Source organism: Rhinolophus ferrumequinum, chromosome 3 (assembly GCF_004115265.2).
Source record: "Rhinolophus ferrumequinum isolate MPI-CBG mRhiFer1 chromosome 3, mRhiFer1_v1.p, whole genome shotgun sequence".
NCBI classification, from domain to species: Eukaryota; Metazoa; Chordata; class Mammalia; order Chiroptera; family Rhinolophidae; genus Rhinolophus; species Rhinolophus ferrumequinum.
Genome location: NC_046286.1, coordinates 35,402,279 through 35,412,999, shown reverse-complemented (window position 1 = coordinate 35,412,999; position 10,721 = coordinate 35,402,279). Strand labels below are relative to the sequence as shown.

At 34.2% G+C, this 10,721-nt stretch overlaps 1 pseudogene; it reads left to right on the top strand.

The window, feature by feature from the left end:
• Positions 1-211: 211 nt before the first annotated feature.
• LOC117020932 (uncharacterized) lies at positions 212-291 on the top strand (annotated as a pseudogene).
• Positions 292-10,721: the final 10,430 nt, after the last annotated feature.

The window sequence follows — 10,721 nt, the reverse complement described above, 5'->3', positions numbered from 1 at the left end:
TTTTATCAATAAGTAACTTTCATCCAAGGATACGGAAACTATTTGGGACAAAAGCTCACCTCTCTCATTAAGAGATACATTTTCAATATATATTTTTTACTTTTCATATTTAATAGTTTATTGAAATTTGTAAATACTTATATCAATTTTGTACAATTTTAGTGACAACTAAATTGAGTAGAAAAAAATTTAACAATTAGAATCATGTTTTATTGCTTCTCGGCCTTTTGGCTAAGATCAAGTGTAGAATCTTATGTTTATAGAAAATATTTTTAAACAATTTTAATTTATATGCATAATTTTGTAGCTGAGAAATATAATAAGTAGCAAATAAACACTATCAAGTATATATACACACAGATAAAAGTTTATAGGAGTAGAATGGAAATGTGTTTAAAGAGAAAGAAATGATACAAACTATCTGTTTGAGATGAGATTTTTAAACTTTTTAAATGGATAATGATAGATATCAAATCAATATTAGATTAACTATTTCTTATTAGAATCAGTATTAGATTTCATTGATTACACTGTATATGTGTATTTATATGTGTATATATGCATACACACATATACATATTTCTTATTTATTCCAGGTGTATTTTTGTTATTATTAAAAATGAAAGCTTCTATTATATTTTGAACTAGCTGATTTTGTAAACAGAAAGGTTATTGATATTTTTGTGTTACTTGTTACCTAGAAAATTTAGTAAATGCTTTATTTATACTAATCATTCAATGGATTCTCTTGGGTTTTCCATGTATATAATTACATAATTTACAAATAAGATAGTTTTACCTATTTATAATTTTATAGAAGTTTTATTATCTGATTACTTTAGATAACACCTTCTGAACAATGTTAAATAATAGAAGCTGTATTAGTAAAGGTATAAGCTACTATAAAAGAAAGATGCAAAAAAGCAGTGATCTAAATAAGATAGGTTTACTTCTCTCTCACGTAGAAATCCAAAAGTAAGTGACCCAGGACTGGGATATTCTCAATATGTTGCTCCTACTGTGTTTCCCCAAAAATAAGACCTAGCTGGACCATCAGCTCTAATGCGTCTTTTAGAGCAGAAATTAATATAAGACCCAGTCTTATTTTAATATAAGACTGGATATAATATAATATAATATAATATAATATAATACCAAGTCTAATATAATATAATATCAGGTTGTATATAATATATGACCGGGTCTTATATAATATAATATAATATAATATAATATAATATAATATAATATAATATAATATAATATAATACCGGGTCTTATATTAATTTTTGCTCCAAAAGATGCATTAGAACTGATGGTCCAGCTAGGTCTTATTTTTGGGGAAACACGGTACCTCTGTTTCCAAAGGGGGCTGTTCTATTTGAACATTTCCCAACTAATAGGAAGAGAAAAGCATGTCCAGAACAATTTTTCCTTCAAGGAGGTTACCTGGAAATTGGACACACCATTTCTGCTTTATCACTGGATAAAACTTAGTCACATTATCACAATCACACCTATCAATGAAGCTATAAAATATTGACTCTAGCTGAGCAACCATATGACCCCTTGGGGGCTTTCTATTGCTAAATGAAAGGAGAAGAGAATGGATACAATACAATTAAGATAAAGGAAATCAGTGCCTTCTTCCTCACTTTAATGACAATGCTTCTAGTGTATCCCACTAAGCATCACTTTGTCATTGTGTTGAAATAGATTTTAGAATTTTAATATTAATTTATTCCTATTTTATTAAAGTTCTTCTTATTAGAAAGGTATACTGAATTTTACCAAATTTTTCCACAATATGGAGATAATCATGTATTTTTCTTTTCATTCATTAAAGTAGTAAATTATATGTTAATTTATACATTTCTAATATTGAAGCTATGCTTGTATTTGTGATACGACTCTCACTTATACGACTCTTCCTTAAAATTTAAAAAAAAATCAAAGTAATTGGGATAGCATTCTTTAGAAAAATAAACACAGGTCAAGTGGTCCTGATTGCTTAGGGAACAAATTTATAAGACCCTTTGGTTTTGGAGGCTGAAATTAAGCATGGAACACAACTTCAAATGTCTCCAGAGCCCAGAGAGACAATGGAAATGGATAAAAAGTGAGTGAAGTAGTCTAGGTGGGGCCCAGGTGACTGTGCCAGCACAAGCCTAGGGTAACGGGGGAGCTACTGCCCAGTTCCAGCCTGAGGGCAGCCATGAGGACATCACTCCCTGTGATGCAGATTGCTCTATTTTATCCAGTGAGTCGACAATTCATATATTTATATAAAATTTCTCAATTTCTAAATATTGATAATGAACAATACACACATACACACACACACACACACACACACACACACACACACACACTACTGCACAAGCCAAAGAAAACACAGAGGCAGAATAGATCAGGCTGCCATTTGTTATCTCTGGTGAAAAAAATATTTACGCCAGATCAAGAAGAAGAGGAGGTTGAATGGTTTGGGGTTCATGAGGTAGCAGATTCCAGGGCTAGTCCTGACAGAGATCTCCTATCTCCACAGCTATGTATGTGCCCTACCAGAGCTGGTATCTGGTCACAAAAATCAGCTCAGGCCTTAGAGTGCGAGGCTCCCATGACCTGGGGGAACACTGGAGACTGCCTTTCTCCTATGAACTGCTGTAATAGGCTCTCCAGGACAGTAAAAGCCTAAGCAGAGGACCCACCATACAGTCCTCCTGCCCCACACTGACCCCAAAGAGTAACTGATTCACTTCCTGGACAGGGAATCATGTTGCAGTCAACCTCCTCTTCACACCGGGGCATGTTTCCTGGAGTACAGCCCAGAGAGAAGGGAAACTGCTTCAGAGGACCCTGCCCTAATCTGAAGGAAAACTTCAGGCACAGGGGCCTTTTTATTTATTGCCCCCCAAGTAGGATACCGGAAATATAAATCTGTAAGATTAAAGCCTTATCACCACAGTGATCCAGGCCCATCAGCACGTCCAACTAGGCCTTCCTGATAGCTTTGCTACTGCTTAAACTCACCACCTACTTCACATGTTATATCTCACACACACAGCCTTGCTTATCGTTTCTCAAATGCATGACTCTGTTTCATGCCTCCGTGTGGCAATACCCCTTATCTGTCTTTCCCTGACCCATTTCTTTACTCTCTGTTAATAATTCAAGATCCAATTCAGGGATTGGCTCCACTAAGGGGTCTTTCTTGAGCACCAGCTGCTTTCATCCCAAAGCTAGAGCCACACTTCAATTCTATAATCCCACAACAAGCCTTCCCAGCTTTCACTATAACTATTTTCCTTTCAATTTATCTGTTAATGTGCCTGTCTCACATCAAGGGCAAAGATAGAGCTTGTTTCACATTAATATGCCCAATTTCTAGAATCTCCTCTGTCACAGAGCAGACAATCAACTGAACTGACCTGAACTGTACTAAAACTCCTCTCTGGCCTCCTCAGTCAACCCAAGCTGCTGGCCTAGGCTTTAGAAGATTGCTGGGGTCTCTTGCAATTCTAAAATGTTACGATTCAAAACATTCACTCCTCACATTTAGAAATAATTTCTGTTATTGATTTTAACTGATACGAGATTATCTCTGACCTTTCCAACTCAATCAAGCCAGACCTTGCACCATTTAAAGCACATTTTAAAACAATTTTAATAGCCACACGTGGCTAGCAGCTGTTGTATAGGACAGTGAAGAAATGTACCATTGTGTAACTTGTATCAGTTACGATTACATTGCATATGACTAACAGAACAAAAAATAAGAATGATTTGGACAGGCTAAAATATTTTTTCTGTTTCACAAATGAGTCCTGAGGAAAGCAGTCAGAGCTAGTCTGGTATACCACAGCATCACGGGCCCTGTCCCTTTCTACATTATTATTATTATTATTATTATTATTATTATTATTATTAATTTTGCTATTTGTGGCCTTTAATCCCAGGATCACAGTCCAAGATAACTGCTCCAGGCATCCAATTCACATCCAGCAAGCCAGAAAACAGAAAGAGAAGGAAAAGGACAGGCCTCCACCTCCTTCTCTTCAAGGATACTCACAGAAATTACACACACCATTTCTGCTTACATCCCATTGGCCAGAACTTAGTCGCATCTAGTTGTAAATTTGGGAGCTGGGAAACACACTCATTATTTGGAGGCAGCCAAGTACCTAGATAAAAATTGGGAGTTTAATCAGTGGAGAAGAAGGAGAGAATGGATATTGGAGATAACCAGTAATATTTGCCTTACCCACTTTTCAATCAATCTTGTATGATGAACTTTTGTCCATTTCCTTCAATATTCTTTTGCAATATTCTCTTTAGGCTGGGAATTGTGCTCCATTGTATAGATGTAACATAATTTGCTTACTATATCTTAAATCATTGAATATAAGTTATTGCTAATGTTTTACACTTATAGAAGTCTTGCAGGGATCATCTTTGTATCTATAACATTATGCACAACCATGATTATTTTCTTGTTTTTTGATATTTTTTATTATTATTTTTCTTCCATCACCCTAGTAAAATATATCCTAATTCAGATACTATGTGAATCTGCTAGAGTTCTATTGAGATCTTTTCAAAGGTACATGCCAAGAAATACTTGATGTGACTTTAAGCTTATCTAATCCTGAGATATCTGCTCTCTTCACACATTTCCTCTTCAGGTAAAATGCTTCCAAACAATTGGAACTGGAACCTAGCACGACTCACATGGAAAATAATTATAATGTTCTAATGATCCTCTAAAGGTGAATTTTAAACTCAGACCAGTCAATTGAAAGTTTAAGGATGCAGCCTGGGCCAATCAAAATGAAATCCTAGATTCCCTCTAGCACGTATACATTACAATGTACAGCAGGAGACAATGCCCCTACTACCTACTGAGTTATGCATAAGGGAGTCTTTCAGAGTGACAGCCACCTTGGTCTAGTACCAATTGTCCAGGCGTAGGAGGGATGTGTAGTGTGATCTGTCTCAGGGAGTTGCCGATTATGTGGAAAAAAAAAAAGTTACTGCCATTATAGAAATTCTAAATTGGAAGGTAGGGGTCCAAGGAGAGGGCAAAGGCCATCCAAGGGGATGGATATCTTCCTAAGGCTTCACTAAGTAGATCCTTATTAATCTGGTGGCTCTCAAATATTAGTATCTGACTTAGATTGGGCCAGACAAAGTTTCTTGTGAAATTGATAAGTTAGGAAATATACCAGGAAAAACAGGAGGTTGGGAGAGCAGTGAGGAAGTGGAACCAGGAAGGGAAAGATGATAAGCAAAGTCCCATGGAGGGGTAATTCCATAGGGCTATTCTAGAGAGAGTATGGATTAAACCTTAGAGTTGTCCCAGACAGGGGACAATGTAACCAGAGAATTTATATTCCAACACACATGAGGAAATATAAATTTTCAGACACTTCTTATTCAAGTGCCTAGCAAAGAGGGTTCCAACAACCTTAGAGCAGCCTACCACAAACAGACAGGTGCTGTTTATTGGAGTGGTGAGCACATTTTTGGTCAGCAATTTTATGGTGACTCCTATGATTAAAAATGGCCAGGGAATTGTTCCTAACCTCTGCACAAACCCTTCCTGTAGTTCTAGATGCTGCAATCAGTTTTCAGTGTCTGCATTCTGCTCACCTCTTTTGAATATAATGTAGGAGAAATCATGACATCTCATGTCTCTTCCTATTTTTAATCATGCTGCTAGAGTCCATACAAAATATCTTAAATTTTCTCCTTAGTAGTTGTCTCTCAAACCAATACAATCTAGTTCACAATCATAAAACTCTAGAAGAATAATTTCCTTACAGCCCTATTCTACCTTCAGCTCTTCCTCCACTTAGTTTTCTTCATATGTCACAAAATAAACTCTAATACAAAATTATTCTTCTTTACTTCAGAACCACTGATCCTAATGTATTCTACAACCAATGGGCAGGCAAAGGAATTCAACAAATTTTTATCAGCACATATTAGTAAAATAGTTGTGTAGACCAATAGATGATTTTTGAGATAGGATCGCAAAAAGCTTGAATTTAGACTAGAATTGAAATGAGGCGTGAACAAATTATACTAAAACAAGATAATAGGTGATAAATATCATAGGAGAGTTAAAGTGAAATTCTGCAGGAGTCTGTCTGCAAAGAATTCTCGTTTCCATCAAGGTGAGCAAAGAATGCCTCATAAACGACTTGGTGATTGGGCTGTCCCTATTAGAGGGTCAATAAGTTTGCCATAGGTGGAGATAAGAGGGAAAAGTGCACAGATAGAAGGATAACATGAGTGCCGAAAGGCTTGGAGACCAGGAGTGCGTTACATTACTGAGCAGCTTGGTTTTTTGGAACAGAGGGAAGATTCTGAGTGTTAGGTGAGCAAATTTGGTTGGAAGGAGATCATAGAGGAACTTGCAAACAAGGAAATTTAGTTAATTCAGGAAATGAGGTGCATGAGACTAATGAATTTTATGAATTGCAAAAGAGGATGAGAGCCTGAGCCAAAAAATCTCTGGACTCTGAGCGTGATACTGGTAGGAGGGCCATAGACCCTGCTCCATGCCCTCTGACTACATGGACTGCAGTATCCTCTTCAGATGTGAAATGCATAGCGTTCTAGTTACATTTTCCCCAAATTAAAGAGGGGATAATATTAGTACCTTTCTCATCTGATGATAGCATAGATTAAAAGAGATCAGTCATATAAAGCACTTAGCATAGTAATTGCACATAATAAAATACTAAATGCTCATTAAATGTGAATTATTATTAATCTTAAAGTATATAAAAGATAACATATAATTACCTGGGTTTTGTTGTTATTATTGTTGTTTTATGTGGTGAATTTTAAGTACTATTCAGATTTGTTCATCCTCCCATAACAATTATCTGTCATCTATCCAAATGGCCCAACATATAAGTGATCAAGTAATGTACTGTATATGTTAATATATGCATGGGGGAAATTCTAGGAGGCATGTACACAAACCTGCTAATCTGCTAAGAGAGACTTCTCCAAGATTGAGGTTATAGAGTGCTCTCACTTTCTATGATAAACATTTCTAAGACATGATCACTAGTTAATTTCATAAGAAGAAAAAAACAATGAAAAATAAAAATATATGACACAGGCAAATGGATGTTATGTTTTAGTTATTCCCTCTCTTAGTAACAACAAATGTGTGTGTTCTTATATGTATTCAGGACTTATATGTATATGTGTGTATATGTTCTTATATGTATTCAGGACTTATATGTATTTCAGAATCAAGGTTTCTAGAGTACACAATGCTTTATTTTATCTAGTCTTCTGTTAAATCACACTTCATACCATCAAGTTTAGAAATTACAGCAGAAAATGGAAGTCAAAGACAGAAAGTTCAAAAAATGTTAATGGTTTGGCAAATATCCTGTGGACTTTTTAATACGATATGAATTCTTAAACAACTATTCAATTATTTAACTGAAAATAAATATTGTTAAGTTCATAGACTTTTTCTCAGTTCCAGTAAATGAGTTAACTTTTTCCAGCTTTTCTAAGAATAATTTCCATGCTTTCATCCAGTTGGTTAATATAGAAAGCTAATCTGACATTGTAATATCATACAGCTATTCTTTCCATTATATGCACATATATTTAGTTTAAAGGAATACTTTTATGTTTAAACTTAAAAACTCATGGTTTAGTTAGACATTTGTATACCTGAAACTAATAATAAAAAAAAGGGAAGGAGATTAAGAATTACAAATTGGTAGTTACAAAATAGTCATGGGGATGTAAAGTATAACATAAGAAATATAGTCAATAATATAATAACTATGTATGGTATCAGATAGATACTAGATTTATTTGGGTGATCAACTTCATAAGTTATATAAATGTCTAATTACTATGTTATACACTTGAAACTAATATAATATTGCATGTCAACTGTAACTGGAAAATACATTTAAAAATTTTAAAAATTTTAAATTAAAAAAAAACTCATGGTTTAAGTTCTCTATTAATAGTTTATAGGTCTTTTATAATATGCATTATTAAGATATTTGCAAAATTGCTTCAAAGACAGTCATTTTAGCAATTTTCTAGTAATTGGGTACATCCTTCCCCACCATTGTAAGTGAAGAAATCATTGATGCAGGGAATCTAAACTTCTATAATAAATATGATTGGTTTCAACACGCAATTGAAATGCCAGATATGAAATTTGTTTTCCAAAAAGTTTAGAATTTAGAAATGATGCACTTCAAAAGAATTTCTTAAGCCATTTAGGCTCGGAGGCTTATGTGAATGCCTCTAGGATATACAGCTAGTTCAGGTCTTCTGATGGTCACTCCTATGTTCTTTCCTCCATACTGGTTTTTCATGCCCAGAAAACCTCCCCAACCTTAATTAACCCTAAGCCTCTTTATTCCTACCATGTTCATCAGTTAGCCTCTGCAGCCTGCAAGACATTTCCTTTGAACAGGAATTTATTCATTATTTTTTATTTATTTTCTTTTTTATTGTTTTTTTTTTCCTTTCTCTATTTTATCTTCTAAAAAAAAAAAATACAGGAACCTTTTTGAAAAGAGTTCTACAAGAAGGACTGAGAGTACAGAATTCTGTTATTGTTATTTTTACACACAAGCCCCCTCCTCCAAAATTTTCATCATTAGGCCTAAGCTGCTATGCTTCTGACTTGACATCTTAAGAATTTATTGTTATGATTTTAGTAGATTGGATAATGTGGCATAGCCATTGGAATAAAAAGTCATACTGTTCTGTAAAGCCAGATGAAGAAGTCAAATGCCCCTTGTTTTGACTTTGGTCTTTTGTTACAATGTCCCACCCAGTTTGACGCTAGAAAACAAGCTGATTGTTTCTTTCTATATATGCCCTTGATCAAATTGGAGGTAACATCTTGTTGGCTAAGATCATTGTTAACAGTAAAGTAGAACCATTAATTCTAGGTTGCTAATGCTGAAATTTTAGTTGTGGAGCTTTTGTTTCATGTTTAACATGACTTTTAATTTAATTTTTTGCCTCTGACATACTCAGAAATCTATAAAAACACTTGTTCAAATATATTGCTGAATTTTATCATATATAATAGAAAAGGTCCTTATTCCCCACCCCAAATAAAAGCTTTTCCAATGGCTAGAGAGAAAACTCTCAAGTGAACTAAGCTTCCAGAATCTACAGAGAACTCAAGACAATCTCTAGGTATTTTGAATATTTCTTATATACGGAATTATAGAAAAAAAACACTAGGTATTATTTAATTCATTAAACACAAACTTTACTTATAAAAAACTGCTTATACTCCTAAATTAGTTTAGGTTTTTAAAGAAACTCTCTAATTCACAAACTATTGATATTAAACAAAATACTGTAGAATAAAGTGATATAATTAAGCTAAATGTTTTAAATAGCATCAGGAAGAGTATTCCTAAATACATAGCTAATATCCTTTATTAGACATCGCTATTGGATGCATATTTCTTATTTACTATAACATTATACTAATATGCAATCTTTCAAACTTCAGGAAATTATTAATTTAGGAGCTAAATGTTTGATGATAGAATCATACTGCTGATAAAACAAATTCCCCCCTCAGTTAATTATTTGAGAAACATTTCAAAAAACAAGCTAAGAAAAGTTGTTTCTTCCCGCATTTCTTTAGTTACAACAATTTCTACATTGGGCTACTCTTAACACACTTTTATTAAATTTACTCTAAAGAACCCTCAGGTGTGTCTTGTCAATGGGTCTTGGCATACATTAAAGTCAGCATTTTGGGGGAGGCATTTTCAAGGAAACAGGAACAACTACCCCAGATGATTTAGTGGCCCAAAATATATATTTGAAGAACTGCTCTCTACTAAAAATAAGAAATTTTGCAAAATTTTATGCAAAAAAATTGACAAAAATCTGTTATGTTTTAAAACTCTCTGCCTATTCTATTGAGAATAGATTATAGGAGGTCCGCACTTGAATCAAGAAAACATAGTAGAAATCAAGAGATGATGGTGGTTCTGAACTTGATGGTTGTAATGGAGGTGGTGAGATATAATCAAATTCTGGATATATTTTGATGATAAAGTCAACAGGAATTTCCTGACATACTGAATGTGAGGTGAGGTTTAGAGAGAACTCAGATGTAACTCCACCGTATTTGCCTGAACAACTAGAACGATGTAGTGCTATTAAAAGAGATGAGAGAGGTGTTAGGTGAAGCAGGTTTAAAGGGTGAAAACAGATCAGTTTGAGTTTGGAAATTATATGTTTGAGATCATTGTTAGACATTCAAGTGGAAATATCAAGTAGGCAGTCAGATATGCAAGTCTGATCTATAGGACAGTTCTAGGCTGGAATGTTAAAATCTTGGGAGTTGTCAGTATACACATGGCATTTATAGCTATGTAAGCAGATGAGCTAGCCTCACAGCTTGACTTTCCCCTCTTTCTATTCCTATTTCCTTCCTCCCTACCACAACTTTTGAACCCTGGCCACTCCTTAATAAAACCCTGCATGTTAAAGTCCATCTCTGAGTCCACTTCTCAAGGGACCTAACCTGAGACATATTTTAATTAACATTATAATTCAATGCTTTCTTTGATTTAGTTAAGACTTATGTAAAATTATGATCGACATACAACCCAAATCTTTTGTTTCGTTCTTACCAGTAAAAGACTCAAAATTCCACAGACTTTCATTTTAAGTTATTCACT